Genomic DNA, 18,561 nt, shown 5'->3' with positions numbered 1-18,561 from the left:
GTCTACATTCATGTAAGTTAGTCGTAGACCAACTATGTTTGTGTTCTGCAAAAAGGAGTTAGACATTTCTAGGGTATGACTTATCTGATTTCAGACAATCACCCCCTAACAATGCCTAAATTTCTGCCTTGAATACAAAGTTGTCTACAGTCAAGCGAATCTTCAAGACATGGTTGGAATTCATGAGGACTAGCTAAATCTAAATATATTAAAATGTGTTTTAAGGCAAATAATACAAAATTCTTAATTTAGGACCATGGAATAGAGCCAACAACCCCAAAGATGAAGTCTGGGTTTCAAAGAATATTTGCATAAAGAAATACCCCATAATCACTCATACAATGTGGTGGTGAAAGAACTAATGAGGACCATAAATGTGAAAAATTAAATAGTGCTTATTAAGACTTTTCATCTCTTCAATATCTGTTACAGAAACTGATATTTGACTAGTCCTTTCATTTCCACTATGCACATATTTAAAGGATATGGGAGAGAGAGAAAACAAAGCAGATGAGTAGCCTAAAAAATAATAGAGAGGTTGAAAGAAAAAGAATCTATCAAAAGGAAACTGAGAACTTATTTTAGATAAATAATTTCACAAGGAAAAAAATGCCAACTTATTAGTTAAATTGTTGTTATCTTCATTAAGAAAGACCTATCTATAACCCAGGTCTGTAAACTAGAGACTCATTAACTGTGATTAAAAACGAAGCATAGACATAAGACATAGTGGTTTAAGTGATCTTTAAGCAATTTTGCCATTGGAATAGAATATCAAGAGAAGGTATGGATAGTCTTTAAGTTACAGAAGGACACCTGCTGGAAAGCATGTTTCAGAGAAATACAGGTCACTGGTCTTGCTATGGAGCAAATGAGCGGATGAATAATCTGTGGTATACAGGGGATCAGGTTGGACCCTTCTGTCCTTGAATCCATGAAAAATCACACTACAGTGTAAAATCTTACTTCAGAGGTGCCTGTCTAATCATTTAAAGAGAAACAAAAAGATGGTGACATATTAAAGATGGTGACAAAGAGTCAATATAAAAGCAAAATGTCCTTAATACATTGACTACAGGTTTTTGGTTATAAAGGAGGGACTTGCTGCAAGAACAAAGCCTTTTTAACACTCTAGAATGATTCAAAATATTCCAAGGTTTATTATGGCAATATATTTTGTTAATGATAATCTAGATAAAGGTGATGAAACAATATAGTTTCTTTGAATATGGTATCAAAACATGAATTTCTGGTTTATACAGCTCATCTTTCCAGATGATCTACCGGGGTACAGAGAACATTCAATCAGTAAGTAGGCTTTTTTTTCCGGAACATGAAGACACCTAATTAATATAAACAGTGAAGGTTAGCATAGGAAACAAAGCAAAAGCCTGAAAATTGCAAATTTAGTTTCAGATGTATGTTTTCCAGAGTATCCTGCATTTTAGATTACACATATTTTTGTTCAGATCAATTAAAAGTAATGCTTTGTCAGTAAGCCAAAGCTAACAGAGTCCATAATGTCCTATGCAAAACACACTATTTGTTAAACTGTCATTCAGTCCAAGAGACTGGTTCCTTCCAACCCAAACCATTCTATGATACTATGACTGCTTCTATCTAGAAGTCTATAATGGTATATTTTTTCTTTAGTATACTGTGTAAGAAATAGTTTTAAAAATGGGTAGCTCATATTTTCTTGTTTATAGAAGATGATTAGATACCTGAGTGGTCTAAAATTATATCCTAATCTAGATATAACTCTAGGAGTCCTTGAAGAAATGTGACAAAATCCAAAACCTCATTGAGCAGAGTCTATTTTGGGGCTTATATTGACATCCGGGAAACTTTAAAAAACCCCAAACCCTGAGATTGATGATTCATTCAGCCTAACCTTTTTTTCTGGTTAATATTTTGTTTATAACTTATAGGTACAAATGTGGAAACAGCAAAAACAAGTATGTTTTTTCTTCAAATAATTTCAAAATTTTAAGCACAGTCCACCCCTTCCAGTTGGAAAGTCATTACCAGTGATTCTCAAAGTAAGAGATGAAAAAAAATAGTGAATAGTTTTAGTTGATTTCTTTTTTTACTTCAGTTTTTTGACTGGTTTGTTACCTTACTGGGCCAATTGGCTCAGCAGGTATTGCTACATGTCGTTTCTGAGGAGGCTTCCTGCTGGCAAATTGGTTTGAAATCAAGAATTGCATTTATAATCTTGACAATAAAACCTATGAGAAACATGCTAGTGAAGGCTGGATGAAAGGCAGATCATCTTTTCTTCCAAAGTTTAGGCATAAGAGTTTTCAAACTATGTTCTCTCTTATTTTTAGCAAAGAACTTTTGATATACAATACACCAGCCAGAAAAATTAAGCCATAGATACATTTTTTAACTATTGAATTTGTGCATACATTTGATAAATCAGATAGTCAGGTTCACAGTTTTGAGGTCCAAGTAAACACTATGAAACTATATTATGTTTATTAATATAACAGAGAAGGATTGAGATATCAATAGTTCTATGGATTTTGAAATTAACTTATTTCTTTTGATTTCTTATTTGTTGTACAAATATTACACTTATAAATCACCTTTTTTTTACTATATCTGTATTTTTCTGTTTCTTTAAATATATACTTCTCTAGTCAGTCCCTGCCACCACCATACATTCAGGTAAAATTCCTTCTCAAATAAGTAAGAACTGTGTAGGAAGTTTGCATAGTTACTGTAAAATACATGTGAAGACTGGGGAAAAAATAAACTAAGTTTACCCTAGAACAGGAATTTTAGTTCGCTTCAGTTCACATCTCCTCTTCAAAGCCTTCAGTTTCTTGTAACAGGTAATACCTGTAAACCCTTGACAAGGGATTTACCCTTAGTAAAGAGGAAGTAAAAGCTGTGAAGCTTGCCCTGCCCTCTGATCACATCCAGGCAGGCATAGTAATCTTTTGGGGAGGATTCATTTTCCCTAACTTCGAATGTGTACAAGTTACTTATAGGGTATACCTTAAAGGATGGCATCCTTTTGACTAAACTTTCACTTGACAATATGGTTACTAGCTCAGAGGAAGAAAATTGCATTTAGTGTAAGAATTCCACCGTTAAGGAAAATTTCTGGTTTATGCAGATTATGTTAATCTAAGCCACTGTAAGGCAGTAACCAGAACTCTTGCTACTTCCTTTCTTTTCCATTCCCAATGGCACAAGTAGTCATAACAGGTACATTTATCCTTTAGTTTGACACCATTTGATTCAAATACCTTTTTGTCCTTGAATGGACAGATAGCACAAAGTGAAGGTTTCATATCAACAAATGCAAAGACAAACAGAATTTCAAAAGTAGAACAGTACTTCCTTCTCTTGCTGCCTTGAGCAACAGTGTTTCTGTTGTTTTTAAAAAAGGTAACCTATATATGTACCAAATCTTCCTTTTCAACTGGAGCCATTATCATAATGGTCTACCAGGAGTCAACAACCACTTGACTGAAATGATGCATAAATATTTTCAGAGAAGTACTCATAGGTACTGATGGATATAATCTCATAGGTACTGATGGATATAATAAACCTCCCTTAGTATTGAGAGGAAATGTGATGACAGTTTTGCCATGAAGGATGGAAAAGTACAAAGAAACAGGTACCAGAGAAAACAAAATAATTCCTCTGATATGCTGGTGACAACATGATGGGTTTTGAATGAAACAATCATGATCACATTGTTAAGTGAGATTAGGATACAGACAATATACAGTTATAGGGAAATAGGCTGAGAATGTGGAAGCAAATAAGCAGTACAAGAAAGGAGAGAAAATTTTGAGCAAGTTTTGTTCTGATTCCCTTGAAATCTGTTTTATGCACAGTAATTTAAAAGATGAACATCTCTAAAAGACAAACGATCTGCAGAAGTACAAGTTTGTGCAATACGAAGAGTAAGTCCCATTGATTATCCAGGCATTATATTTCACATGCCTCATTTACTATGCTGCTCTAAAACAGTTCTCAAACTGTCAGACAAGTTAAAGTGCTCAACAGCATCTGTTGCAAAATGCTAAAATTGCATACATGAATTGGCAGGAACTCAAATAGATCTATATCAGTTCTTATCAGCTTTCCAGACACTGCATTCAGTAATAGAAATACTAAAACCAAGAGATCAATGTGTTTTAAACTCCTCTGAAACGTACTGTTTAAATCCAAAAATGAGGTCAGATCTGGTTATACATTCTGACTGTGACTCTGCAGAGCTAGAATGTCTCCACACATTTCTTTGTGAATGAGATTCACCTAAAAGAGAAAAACTAGATTCTAGAGGAGGAAGCTTGCTGTTGACTCTACCTATTGAACAGGGGTAAGGGTGACACCCTGATACAGGAACTACAGAGCTCTACAAGAGGGAAAGATTAGACCTCTGACTATACCAGTATCACCCTACTCAGTCTCACTTGGGGCCTGCACTCCCACATCTTCTTCTCTTTGGGTCCATAGCTGCATTTGAGCTCAGGTTCTGGCCCACGGCCCTTGTTAAACTACACTGTATGAACGCTGTGTCCAATCTCGAGTTTGTCTCAATGATTTCACTTCCTGACTCAGCACTACTGACTCATTTGGTAATCCTTGACTTTTGGCTGATTCAGAGTAATGCCACCAGACTTGCTCTCCTCTTCATGGTGGGGACTGTGCCTCTGCCTTGCTGTCTCCCTTGGGTCTCATCCTGCCTTCACTTGTGAAGACTCCACTTGCTCCCTGAAATAAATGCCACTACTTCTTGATTTGGAAAGACTACACTGAAAGAAAAAATATAGGTTATCCAGATTTTAGCTGTATTTTATTGACATGCTGGTCAGCATGTTCTGAATAAAACGGAGCTAAATCTTCAGTTTCAGACAAATAGTCACGATTTGCTTTCTCAGTACAGAATTGTAATGAATGCCTATCCCACAAGCCCAATCTTCCAGAGTCAAAAATGGGCTCAGCCATGGGGGGAAAAAAGGACCAAGAAGCAGTTCTGAGCTCTTTGGGAATCTGGGCTGGTTTCCTAATTGAATACACCTAAGGAGTCTTACCACCTAAGGAGTCTTTCTGCTGTGCCTTTTGCAACCTGACATGTCTATCTCGTATTGGCCTTTTTAGGCATCAACATGCTTGCAACAAACATGGGTAGAGTCCTTCCCAAATCTTTGTTCACAAAGCCCAGCCATGATGACCTATATACCATTCACTCTGGGGCAGGCAGTGAGCCCTGAGGTTTTTCTGAGTTACTTCTGCAAGCAACCTAGCTGGGGATCTGGAGAGAGCTTCACTTAAGGCAACTCTAAAGAAACAGCTTTTTACATGCAATAGTCCAGAGATCCTGCTCTCTTTTGCTAATGACAACCAGAGTGCTAAAATTTTAGCACACCACGACAACTAAATGTAAGAAAGTGTCTAACGTTACCTGGCCATCAGCTTACTTGTTCACTTATTATCAGACGAAATGAAAATTCTGGACTCCTGACTTGATGGGCAGAAATCAGTTTATTCTTCCATGACCCAGGGTTTTTATATCATTCACTTTTAGCTGGAAGTGGTTAAGCAAAGCAAGACAAGCACAGCTGCACACCACACATCCATCACTCTCGCAGGCCTACCTATCACATGCAGACACACTACACACACAAAACCTGGAGCTTCAAGTAACTCCTTTTTACACCCACATATGGCAAGAGTGCAAACAGAATAACTGAGCTCATTTCTGGGCAGTAAATCACAGCCTAAAGAAAACAATACAGGGTCATCTTAGACTTTTCTCAGGCCTTTTGCTTCTTGTTTCTCATGCTGGCTGGTACAACTCATAGCCATGAGGGAAAGACTAAATTAAGTGGGAAAACACTCAGATATGATAGGTAGTAAGAGTTTTACCTAAAGGTTGAAAATCTGGTTTTTCAAAGTGTTCATGCATTATTCTTCTCCATCACCAATTAAAATTGGGATATTTTTGAACTCTGGAGTCAGAATATATGAATAAAATAAGTGTACCTTTTTTAAAAAAGGTTATTTTCTTCCCATCTTTCCAGAATCTAATGGGCATTACATCAGTAAGACTATTTAAGATTGTGAAATAAAACCCCAAGAAATTAAATTAGAGACTTTGTATAGTCCATTAAGTTGGCAAAAGAAAGGTATTTCAAGAGAACTGATTATTTTCCTTTATTGTTGGCTTAAGAATGCTAGTTGAACAACTGAAATTCCTTCTATTTTCTTTTTAACAGATATCAAAATACAAGGGACAAGAAGTTCATTCTTAACAGCAGAGACAGTTTTTATACTGGCCAAGCTGTTTTACCTGTGTTTACTGGGAGTACTTTGCTAGACATTAGCAAACAGGAAGTTCTATTTCATGTGACAGGTTGTACACCTTGCAGAAATCCTTGTAACATGTCCGCTGACCCCCAGGCCCACATGTCAGATTTGTGCATGGCATATGAAGTCTCCCTGAGTGAACTCCTCATAGTCATGCAATCAGTGTTTCACACAACACTCCAAGGGAGACACTGAAGAACTGGCTTTGGGAGCAAAGCTGGCACAAGAAGGCCTGGGCAATCAGCTCACTTATATGCCTGTTTTGACAGATCAACCCTGGCATGAACACTGGTTTTTCTAGCTAAATTGGCTCTTAGCCAAATGCAGTGATAGCTAGAAAAGAAAAAGCATAGGAGGCGAATGTACTGGCAAGGTCAAATCACTGCCATTTGACCACCAAATCAGTATCACTGCCATTTGACCACCAGCATGTTTGAAAAATGTGACCTCCAAATTGGGGATAAGAAGAAGAAAAATGCAATATTTTTTGCCATATGCCAGTGCAAACAATAATATGAACAAAAATCCCAGTGCTTAAATTTACCTGCTTCTTATTGGAAAAGCTTTCTGTTTATTCTAATAGCATTTAACTTAATTGCAGCAATTAGAACCTTTTTTATTATTATTTGTCTTTTTCCTAGGAACAGCATGATTTAATTTGCATCAATGTTTTGCTTGCAAATAGTAAATATTTGAATTTCATTTGACTCTGCTCTGTAGCAAGTTGTCAGTCTTTCTCTGTTCTACAGTTTGGTTACAAAGAGGTCACACTAAAATCTGGAAACCAGAGCAACTAGATGGGTTCAAAGTTTCCTTTGAACAGAATCTGAGTTCATTTCATGACAACGTTTCCTCTATCAGTTATATTAAAATTCTGGATTAGGTAATTAACAAATCCTCTGCAATATTTTTGACTCATATTTTGTCCATTTAATCACAATGAATTTGACCTCAAACATATCAAGCCTATACTCACACTTAAGCATGGGGAAGCAGTGATTTTCAGCTTTGGCAATGACTCAGCATTCCTTTGCTATTCTCCAATTTATTTTTTTTTTTTTTTACTTCTTACCACCAGAAATAGAATCACATACTGTTCTGATGAGGTTTTATTGCCAATAAACATTAAGATGACAAGTGCATCTCATTTCAGCTACTCCTCGATATCATCTGAGGACTTCTTCAAATTTATCACATAGTGAACTACATCAACATATTCAAAGGGATTTTTGTTTTCAAGACTCAAAGACATCACTGAGTTAATGTGGTTTAATGAGTTACACTTCCTTAGCTGATCCATGTCATAAACAGCTAATGAAAAAAGCTAAAGTCAGTGCATTTTACCTCCTAATTGTAACAGCTTGACAGAGCATGCACAGATCTGTTACTGGTGTCTAACTAGTATGTCGCAATGACTTTATTACACTGTCGTAAACCATGAGGGTTGATTGAATTTAAATAAGTATTGGAAGCAGCACTACGGGAACATTGTGGATCCAAAGCATCTCTGTTGAGTCTTAGGGGCAAAAGGTCATATTAAAAATGTTCTTTAGTTCTTTAGAATGCAATTGAAGAATGTAATCAATGTATTTTGTGTTAGGAGTTATGTTTGGGTGAGCTGGTAGTAATGTAGATGCAATGCACAGCTTCTTTTTCTTCAAGATGCTATTCCCCTGCTCAGAAGTTGCAGACGGGGAACTGGTATGCAAACTGTTATACTCCAGATTAAGCTATAAACAGCCCAGAGCAGTTATATTTTTATTTAAGACTTTTAAAAGCCTTTTGGTTCGTTATAACCTCTAAAAAGCGTCCAGAGAAAGAGTCACACACTCTTCTCTAAGAGAAATTCTTTTTAATTTAGTGAGAAAAATAAGATATTTTGGCAAAAGGTTTTTACAGGAGTAAAATGCAACCAAGAAAAAAGCATTTCACTCAAACATTCAGCACAAAGACCCATTCCACAGGAAACACCCACTAAAAACAATCAATGTATTAGCTTTAGTAAAACACAATTCATTGGTTTTAAGTTACCCACAAGAGAAGGAAAAGCGTAACAGAAGAAAACAGATTAAAAGGAGTAAAGAGAGAAGGAGAGAGAGAAAGGAGAGGAGAATAGTTTCTGACAGGATTCGATGATTCGCATGGTGCCAACTGGAGAGGCAGAAGAGGGAGAAGAGAGGAAGAGAATAGACCACATGGAGTCTTGTGTATTTATGGAGTTCAGTTTTCCCTCCCAGGCAGGATATCCGGTCAGTGCCTTCCAGGCCAGAGTGAGTTGTGCTGTAGCAGTCACAGGCTGCAGGAGTGTGGTGTGGATGGGCTGCCAGGCAGCTCTGCCTTGACTGACAGCCCAGCTACAGGCCTTCAGCTCTGCCATGTGCTCTGCATGGGCAGCAGGCCTTGCCTTCAGCTCTGCCCTGTGCCCTCAGCACAGGCCTTGTGTGCAGCCCTTACCATGGACCTGCAGGTCCAGGCCCAGCCCTTCCCACATGCACACACACACACACACACACACACACACACACACACACACAGTGAGTTGGTTCCGACTGATATCAATAATTCAGTGAGATTCAGACCCAGGACCTCACACAAACCTGTACATGTAACAAATACTTTCAGCTAAAAATTCATTCATGACAGAAATAAGGTTGTTAATTTCACTGAACAAAGATCCACTAGAGAATCTGACCCTTTGGGTGCTGCGCTGGATTTTTTTTTTAAGTAATTGAGCCTTAAATACTCCTTATTCTAATGAATAAGGTATTCCCATCAAGAATCTGACAAGTGAAACCTTGGAAGTCACAGTATGATAAAATTTACCTCAGATTTCTTAATTTTCTTCTCTTCATTACTGCATTTTGTTTTTTCCGCACTGTTTACTGTCTTCTGCATACATGTCACCTAACTCATAGAGAAAATTTTTATCCTCTGAATGTAAATCACAGGTGACTAACAGCTGTGCTCTGCCGTCACACACAAAAAAGCAACATGTGAGACAAATTTCACATTTACATGCAGTGATTATGAAATATGTATTTACTATTAGGGCTTAAAAATCTTGTGATCTGCCAGCTTCTCTTTCTTGTGGCTTTTTCCACTGCTGTTTAGTGCATAACTATTCCACACTGATATTTCCTGATAGAGAATTCTTTTGTTTATTTTTCTCTAGATCAGACTGTCCACATTTTCTATGATGAGACAAATAGCCCAGTAGTCACTTATAAATCTGGGAAGGATTAAGAAGTGGGTGGTAAGCAGTACAGATGAGATGCAACAATATGAAAGAAATTTGTTCTAACAACTATTGCAAACTGTTTGTATTGCATATGTGGCTCTATTACTTGAAGCTATCCAGTGACTACTTATGTAAATCTTCTATGGATAAATCTTTCTTTAGACAGAAAAAGTCCTGATACTGCTAAACTCCTTCAGGTCTTCCCACAGGGACTTCTCCATCTCTGAACTGCTATTCTTATTCTGCTCTCATCTCTGAGCTATGGCACACTGGTCTTCGCAACGCTGTTGAAAGTTCTTGGGCGTTGTGTCTTTGGGTGTTTGTTATCACTGGACATCTGTATCTGGCTCAGGTAAGAGAAGAGAACATACTGGGCTGGCTTTGGTTGCCCTTTTTATTTTGAATCCGAAGTCCATTTACCAAGCGATCAGAAAATTTTCATGATCATATATTCCTCTGTTGTGGTGATTGTCTGTCAGACTTTCTACTTTGTCTTTATTGGTGCTAAATCCATCCCTTATTCCCCTTAGTTTTCTGCTCAAAGCAGGACCTTGAAGGATCTGCAAGAATGAATTAATGAATGGACACTGATAACCCATAAACAGAGGAGCAGGTATGCTTATATGTCTTCTTATAAATATAAAAGCTATAAGATTAAAAACTCTTAAATTAAAGACCAAACACTACATAAAATCTTTGCAGATTACTAACCATTTTACTGGGTTAAAAAAAAAATAAAAAAGTCTCATAAAACTGGTTATTGCTTCACAATAACACCCTTTTCTCTACTTTTCATCTGCCCCTCCAATTTATACAGTCTGTGGGAAGAAGCTGGATTATGGGGCACTCATTTTTTGGTATGATGTTCTTTTTGCTTTCTTCTTTCAGGAATTAATTCAAGTATTTATATCTGTATTCAAAGTATCATTTCCTTTGCTAAGTACAATAAGAAGAGAGAAAAAAAATTGTTTACAAAATCCCTGCCACTTTTGATTACAAATGTTTTTAACTTGAGGCTTTTAAATACCAAAGCAAAGTGCAATGACAGAATCCCTCTGTACAAGACCCACACAGAAGATTTCAGAAACTAAAAACGTGTACAAAACCAGTATTTGCTGTGAGCATGCTGGGATTTGTGCTCATAAAGTATTAGACAGTTTAACAAACAGTTGAATCATGGATATTTATTTTATCTTTTCAAAGACAATTTTCAAAATAGATAGGAGTTACAGATAAAGTTTATTACCATAGCAGAATAATTCTGTGTAAATATTAAGGGTTTTAATTACACTGGCTGTTTTGGATACACAGATTATTTATGAAGAAACCGCAATTTTGCAAACGTGTTTATCATTCAAACACTGTGACAGTATTGCATGTAAATTTTTAGAGCCTTGATAGAATAAGATTGTTCCAGACTTTGTGGGTCCTTATTCAAGTTTGAAAGCATATATGTTGCACACACTAGATTTTCATTCCTAGCTCAATCTGTATATATAAGAGAGCTTGTAAAACATAAACATAGCTTGGGTGTGAATAGATGAAATGCCTGGGGAAGGACAGTAAAGCAGTTCAATCCTTTTGGTCATGTAATGAGTGTGGGACCAAATGTCTGCTAATGTGAGGAATGGACAACAATTCAGAAGACCTAAAGAGAATGATACATGTTTCAAGTGCCATAACTTCTCTACTGTTCCTTGCATCTTTTGTATAGGATCAAAAAAAATAGAGAGAAGATGGGTTTTATCACTAGCAGTACACTCGGTGTCAGCATGTGCTAAAGGACAGGGGAAATAGGTTAACACACCTTTAACCCCAGTGTTACTCAGCTCATTGCTTCTTATTCATGATGCCTAATACTGTTCTGGGTGTGCACATATATTCTGCATATGATAGTGTTATTTTGATTGTTACTTTTGAGATAAGTAGTAGCTTTCTTAGTCTGAGACATCCTGTCTTTTCCATGGTACTTTTTACAGCTCAGAGCAGAAAAATACAGACCTTTAATTACACCTGACCTAGATAAAATGTTTGGTACAAAGAGTAGCACACCCTACTTGTTAGTAATTAGTAAGACAGTCCTACAATTATCTTTTCTATCTTCTTGGTGCAACCTCACCTTGAATATTGTGTGCAGTTTTGTCTCCACAATATAAGAAAAACATTAAGCTATTAGAGAGCATCCAAAGGAGGGCAACAAAGATGATAAAGGGCCTTGAGGAGAAGCCATATGAGCAGAGACTGAGGTGACTTGTTCTGTTCAGTCTGAAGAAGAGGAGACAGAGGACCTCAGGACAGGACCTGAGGGAATGGCCTGAAGTTTTGTTAGGGGAGGTTAAGGTTGGATATTAGAAAAAAAGTTCTTCACCCAGAGAGTGGTTGAGCACTGGGACAGACTCCCCATGGAAGTGGTCACAGCATCAAGCCTGACAGAGTTCATGAAGCATTTCAACAATACACTCAGGCACATGGTATGACTCTTGGGGATGGTTCTGTGCAGGGCTAGGAGTTGAACTCAATGATCCTTGTGGGTCCCTTCCAACTCAGTATATTCTGTGATTCTGTAGTACATGTGTATAGCTGAAAAAAAATACCATGTGAAGATAACTAGGAACAGTGTTGTGAGATAAAAGGGCAGTTCAGAGGGGCAAGAATGCCGACCAATGTATCTGAAAGTATTCAATTTTTTCAAAAGGTGACTAGTTTTAGTCAGTTCATTACTTTAAAATAATGTTTCACAATTTAATAAATGCTTAGAATCAAAGGTCCTCTCTGCTATTAGTAGTTTTACAGCACAAACAGATGGTTTGGAAAGTTCCTGGCATTCTGTTATTTAATTTCTTCCTACTGGTAGTCTTGTCAGATTTTCAGGCTGTGCTAAAGTGACAGAAAGAAAGACACAAGGACCACTGGCCCATTTCATCCAGTATCGTATTTCTAATAGTGGCCTATGTCAGATGTTCCAACAGATAACAAAAATAAGCATCTCATATTTATGCTCACATTGCCAAAGCCATTTGGATGCCTAAATTGTATTGATATTAACCTTTGTGAATTTAAGCTCTAAGGAATAAATTGCCTTGAGCATCTCAGACGACTTGACATAGCAACAGAATAAAATAGAAGTTTATTCCTAACCTGTGGCAATGACTAGTTGGCTTATTCACTGGAGCATTAGTGATAATGCTTTCTCTGAGTTCATTTCTGAATTACCTTATCTACCATGTACAAGAATTATAATTAGAATTATATAGAATTATATATTATATAACTAGGGATACTGGCGTACTCATACCCACTGCCTAGTTGCTGTGCTTTGTGCAGATACCTTTGGTTAGGACTCTCAGGTGCCTAGTAAAGTATGACATTACTGAAGCCATTCTTCTGACAAACTTGGTTGAAATTGGCCAAAAGCTTAAGAAATTACAAGAAGGGAGTATACTTTTACATAATTCTCTCCCACATGGGGTTATGTACATGCCATCAACACTCTAAGCCTTAGAAAACTGAAATGAAGATAGATACATTCAGTGCTTCAAACACTGAGAGAGCATATCTCTAATAGTGGATTTGTGCACATCATGGACAAAGGCTCTAAGTCAAACCCATGAGCTGAATGCAGATTACCATTGTACCAGAGAATATTGCTGCTTTGCCTTATGAGAGATAATATTAACCTTAAGGTATTTTTATTGGGAAGACTTAGACCCACTTTGCCAGTTTTCTAAGTCTAGCCTCACAGTCCCTATAGACAAAAAATTAACTTGTTATAAATTGCAAGTCCAGTTTCTGTTACTCAAATAGTGAGAAAATACCCTACATTCATCTTTGATTAAATATATGCAGTTTATCAGCTCTGGTGATTTTCACAACACCATAGGGCTATTACTTACTGTGGTCAGCTGTCACACACATATCTTCATGTGAATTTTGGATGCTGGCAGCTGAGTATGTGTTATTGTATACTGTGGATTATCAGTCTGAATGAAAGCTTCCAAGGAAGCAGAAAAAGACTTGTTGTGAATGTTATTTGAGCAGCACTAAAATAAGGAAACATAACTGAAAGAGATATTTAAATTAGTAATGCTTCCTTCAGCATTCTAGAAAGACTGTAAGAGGAGGAAAAACAGCTTTCATGTTGTATCCAGTAAGCAGAGAGGCTCTCGTACGCTCAGGTGTATGGAGACAGTGTGTTAAATCAAGGGCCTACGCAAGAACATAGGACATACCTGGTGAAGACCCAGTTATGTAATCCAGAGTCCATATGAGCTGCCAAAAGTCTCATTTCAGGTAACAACTTTACTAAAAATGGGCTTTCTTTCTGTACAGTTCTCTCAAGGAAAACTGCAAAAGACAGCATTACCTTGTCACAGTTCTTCACTGAATTCTTTCAGCCCTGGGAACACATCTACCTTTGTGTACTTATCTCATATTTTTCTTATTTTATTATTCTTATTTTTGCTGTTTCTTTTTGCTGTCATTTTACAACTGGTGGGCTGAGGTGCGTGGGTTTTGGCTGTTAATAACTTTCAGGGCTTGTTTTGTTGGGGTTTTTATTATTTGTCTTTTTTTCTTTGTTCTTCCTATTCTGCCTGTCTCATCTTCATTAACATCATCCCTTTAAAAAATTAACATTGGGTTCAGCTTCAGCATTGTGAGTAGCCTTTGCAGAAAGAAACTGAGTATTTAGAATTCTTCATCCATCCTTTGCATATACATACTGCCTAGAGACCTAGATAATTAGAAGACAGATAAATATTTTCAATATGATTAGTGATAATTAGGGTATGCCCTTTAGAATCGGGTAAGAGGAGACAAAGAATGCCTCCAACAGATTTTCTTACCTGTCTAGATTTTTCTGATTTCAGCTGTCTATTTTCCAGTTAGAAGAATAAGGAATATTTTTATTATTGCTGTTACTCCAATAGATAGTTTTTTTCACAGTCTCAAAATGCTATTTGCTTTTGTATCAAGAATTTCACAGGTCTCTCCAAAAGTTTAGTGTATGAGAAGTTTTCCCTAAAGTTGTAATAAATTTCTAGGTAAGTCACTATCTTGTCAGTCAGAGACAGTACAGCTTTCAATGATTCACAAAGAGTGGTTATTTTCATGAAACGTTCAGCCAGAAAATATTTATGCTTTTTAAAGTGGCTACAGATTTGAAACCGAAAGCTTGTATCAAACTCGATGTAGTGGTTTGGACCTTGTTTTCCCCAGAGGATAAGAAAAGTGGTAGACCCCAAGGGGTGGAAACCCCTGGAAGTTTTGAAATTCTGTCCAATGAGCGCTCCTGCAAAAATGTAAACATACCACAACCAGACCGGAAGAGAAGAGTTGTAGTTTTGGAGGTTAGAAGAAGGTGGCCATGTTGTGAGCCACGAGGAAGGGGCTCTGAGCCCCACAGGGGGGCTTTGGCCCCCAGCCCCAGCTGGAGCCTGTGGGGACCTGGAACAGCATAATGCTGGGCTAGGTGCCTATAGTTATGCTGGGAGATGTTTTCTTCATCGTGGGCAGTGGCCGTGGCAGTGGCTGGAGAAAGCAGCAGCCAGAACTGAACCGAAGAAGCAACAAAGACATGCAGCACCAGAGAAGGGACTCCTGGAAGGAGACCTGAGGGAAGGAGAGTCAGCAGCTGAGTTCTACAGAGTTCTTGGGGGTAAGAACTGATACCAGACCCCCCAAAACTCCTTTGAGACCTCCTGGAAGGAGGAAGTTGATAGACTCTTACTTGAAAGAGCCTTGAAGTGCAACATGCACTGCAGAGAGGAGCTGAGAAGCTTGGACGTCCTGAGAGCTCAGCCAGGACGGTGTGGGAGGTTGGCCTTGAGGGCCCTCCCTTGCTGCAAACTACAAAGAAGCTCGCAGCCTGAGACAGGGCACAGAGGCCCTGCAAGGAGCTTGAATCTCCTGAAGATACCAGACCGTCACGAAGACCCCCTGTGCTTCGTGATATGACGTGGTGATACGACCTTGTCTGGGGTGACGAAGCCCACGGAAGACCACTCGTTTGGAGAGACGAGTGGCCGAGGGGGATACCCCCCTCGTGTGTGCTGGCAGAGATCCAGCTATCAGCTGCTACAAGAAACAGAAGAGACAGAGAGAGCCTGCTGCCTTAGAAGATGCTGCTGCTTAGTGACTGCTACTCTGAAGAAGCTGCTGCCCTGAGAGACTGGAAGGGATCTGTCCTTCTTTCCCTCCTGGACTTTTATTTGGAGGGGAGAAGAGATCTGATCCATTGTAAATACTTATGTCATGGTAGAGATAGTTGTAGTCTTGTGTATAATGTATTGTAGTATTTATTTGTATAGTCATTGTAATATATTCCCTTTCCCCATTCTGAGTCTGGTTGTGTTTTGTCTGGAAAAAACCCATCTCACATTGGGTTGAGATGTGGGAGGGGGGATGGAGCTAGGGAATTGGAATTTGGGCTATCTCAAACCATGACACTCGACTATTATTTATCAGGTAATTAAATAAATAAATTAAATTAAATAAATAAATTTGATAATAACCATTGATATAATTTTTAGGCAACAGATACAGTCTTTTACAGCAGTTCCAATTTCCTTTAACTACAAAGGGATATAAAACAGTTCTGACCACTGTCTATATACTAAAAGTATTGCTAGTAACACAGGAGTCATGTGTTACTTCTTTTTAGAGAAATGCAAATACCTATTTTCCCTGAAAACAGTATACATTTTATTTTCCTTTGGCTGTATTTTCATGACTAGTGCTTATCAGATTCTCCTTTTAATTTGCACATTCATTGATAAACAGAACAGCTGATCAGAAGAAAAATTGCTTAATTTGAACTAGTATGGAGAAACTAAATTTAAGCTCTTAATACAGGATAAAAGTCTTGATTTTTCCTAGCTATCTGGAAAGATCCTTTTTGCAAAGCTGGAATTGAAGAGCTCAGACCGAACACCTTAAATACCCAGAACTGGGTCAATGTAAATAGGAGGAACGATGAGAAATGTTTTACTCAGCTGCATAGCATGTTTCTTTGAGAAAAAATACATGCCAAAATCCTACATCTCTTAAAGGATTTTGCATTTACATCCTCATATGTATAGGATGAAGACGTAGGTGGTGTAAACTGGGTTAGCTCCCTGAATTCCAGGACTGTTAAGTCAAATAGTCTCAGTCGTGAATTATTTCTTCATTTCTGTCCTGATGGACTAACATACAATCAGAAAAGAAATACTGGAAAAAAAGCTGAATATTCCCTTCAAAGTATCTCCTCCTTCAAAGAAAAAAGTTGCGTGTTTTCTTATTAAGGGTTAGTTCTGACTTGAGGCAAGTTGTTTTGCTGTGTATTCCTGACATACTTAAAGTCTACACATTACTGAAAGTCAAAGTAATTCACTGTAAGCTTGCAGTGGGTTGATGTTGGCTGGATGCCAGGTGCCCACCAAAGCCACTCTTCCTCAGCTGGACAGTGGAGAGAAAATATAACAAAAGGCTTATTGGTTGAGATAAGGACAGGGAAAGATCACTCACCAACTACTGTCACAGGGAAAATAGACTTGACTTGGGGAAATTAATTGATTTTATTATCAACCGCACCAGAGTAGGATAATGAGAAGTTAAAAATACCTTTCCCCCACACTTCCTTCCTTTCCAGGCTTAGCTTTATTTCTGATTCTCTACCTCCTCCCCAAAATGCTGCAGATGGACAGGGAATGGAGATTACTGTCAGGTCATTGTACGTTGTCTCTGCCGCTGCTGCTTCCTCCTCAGAGGCAGGACTCCTCACACTCTTCTGCTCCAGCACAGGGTCCTTTCCAAGGGAGACAGTCTTCCATGAACTTCTCAGGTGTGAGTCCTTCCCACAGTTCTTCACAAAATGCTGCAGCGTGGGTCCCTTCTGCAGAGTGCAGTCCTTCAGGAACAAACTGCTCCTGTGTAGGTTTCCACAGGTGAGGAGAATGAGAAGACCGATTGGGAGAGGTTTCAAGCGTGGAGGGACATTTACAGAGCTCAAATGGACTATTAACTTATTGGACTGACTGTTAATCCCCAGTTTATCATTGGTTTTATATCAAGTTTTATGTACCCCAATATTATTCCCCTCTGTCCCTCAGATTTTCCCGCCAAAAGTTGTTTACCACCTTGTTCTCCCCTGCTTTCCCGCTCCTCTGTCACTGATTGGTTGAGGTTTGCCGCAGTGCAGAGTGAGCTACCATTGGTCCCTTCCCCTGGATACCCAGAAGTTACACCCACCTTTCCCTTGTCTCCCAATCCTGTCTTACCCTGAGTTGTCAGTCCCATGCTCCTCCCCAGTTATGAATGCTCCCCTCAGACTTACCCTATATAAGTCCCTGTGTTCTCTCAATAAATCGTCATTGCATCCAGACCTGTCAGCTGCGTCTGAACCCTTTGTGTAGTGCTGCGTCTCTATTCCCTTTTCCCTCAGGCCGTGGCACACGGGGTCACAAGTCCTGCCAGAAAACCTACTCCAGTATGGCCTCCTCTCTCCACAGGTCTTGCCAAGACCCTGCTCCAGTGTGGGCTTTCCATGGGGTCAGAGCCTCTTTTGGGTATCCCCCTCCTCCAGTGTGTAATCCTCCATGGGCTGCAGGTGGATTTCTGCTCCACAGTGGACCTCCATGGGCTGCAGAGGGACAGGCTGCCTCATCATGGTCTGCACCATGGGCTGCAAGGGAAACTCTACAACTCCTGGAGCACCTTCCTCCACTCCTTCTTCACTGACCTGGGCGTCTGCAGACCTCTTTCTCTCATGTGTTTTCACTACTCGCTTTTCTGGCTGCTGTTTGTTTCTCTGAAATAACTTCTTTCCCTTAGCTATCTTACTGTGGAGGTGTTACAGCTGTCACTGCTGGGCTTGGCCTTGGCCAGCAGCAGGTTTGTCAGACATGGGGGAAGCTTTGGCATCTTCTCATAGCAGCCATCTCTGTAGCCTCCCTGGAACCAAAGCCTCACTACAGAAACTTAATGCTAAGATTTCTATAATA

At 38.7% G+C, this 18,561-nt stretch overlaps 1 long non-coding RNA gene across 1 annotated transcript; it reads right to left on the bottom strand.

Moving 5' to 3' along the window:
- Nucleotides 1-410: 410 nt before the first annotated feature.
- On the bottom strand, nucleotides 411-17,999 carry LOC116785957. The gene is made up of 4 exons (XR_004356777.1): nucleotides 17,504-17,999; nucleotides 14,983-14,989; nucleotides 8,934-8,939; nucleotides 411-423 (listed from the first exon to the last, which is right to left on the bottom strand). It is a non-coding gene; the product is annotated as an uncharacterized LOC116785957 (long non-coding RNA).
- Nucleotides 18,000-18,561: the final 562 nt, after the last annotated feature.

Source organism: Chiroxiphia lanceolata, chromosome 4 (genome assembly GCF_009829145.1).
Source record: "Chiroxiphia lanceolata isolate bChiLan1 chromosome 4, bChiLan1.pri, whole genome shotgun sequence".
Classification (NCBI taxonomy): domain Eukaryota; kingdom Metazoa; phylum Chordata; class Aves; order Passeriformes; family Pipridae; genus Chiroxiphia; species Chiroxiphia lanceolata.
Note: the sequence above shows the minus strand (reverse complement) of the source record. Positions and strands in the feature narration are given on the sequence as shown.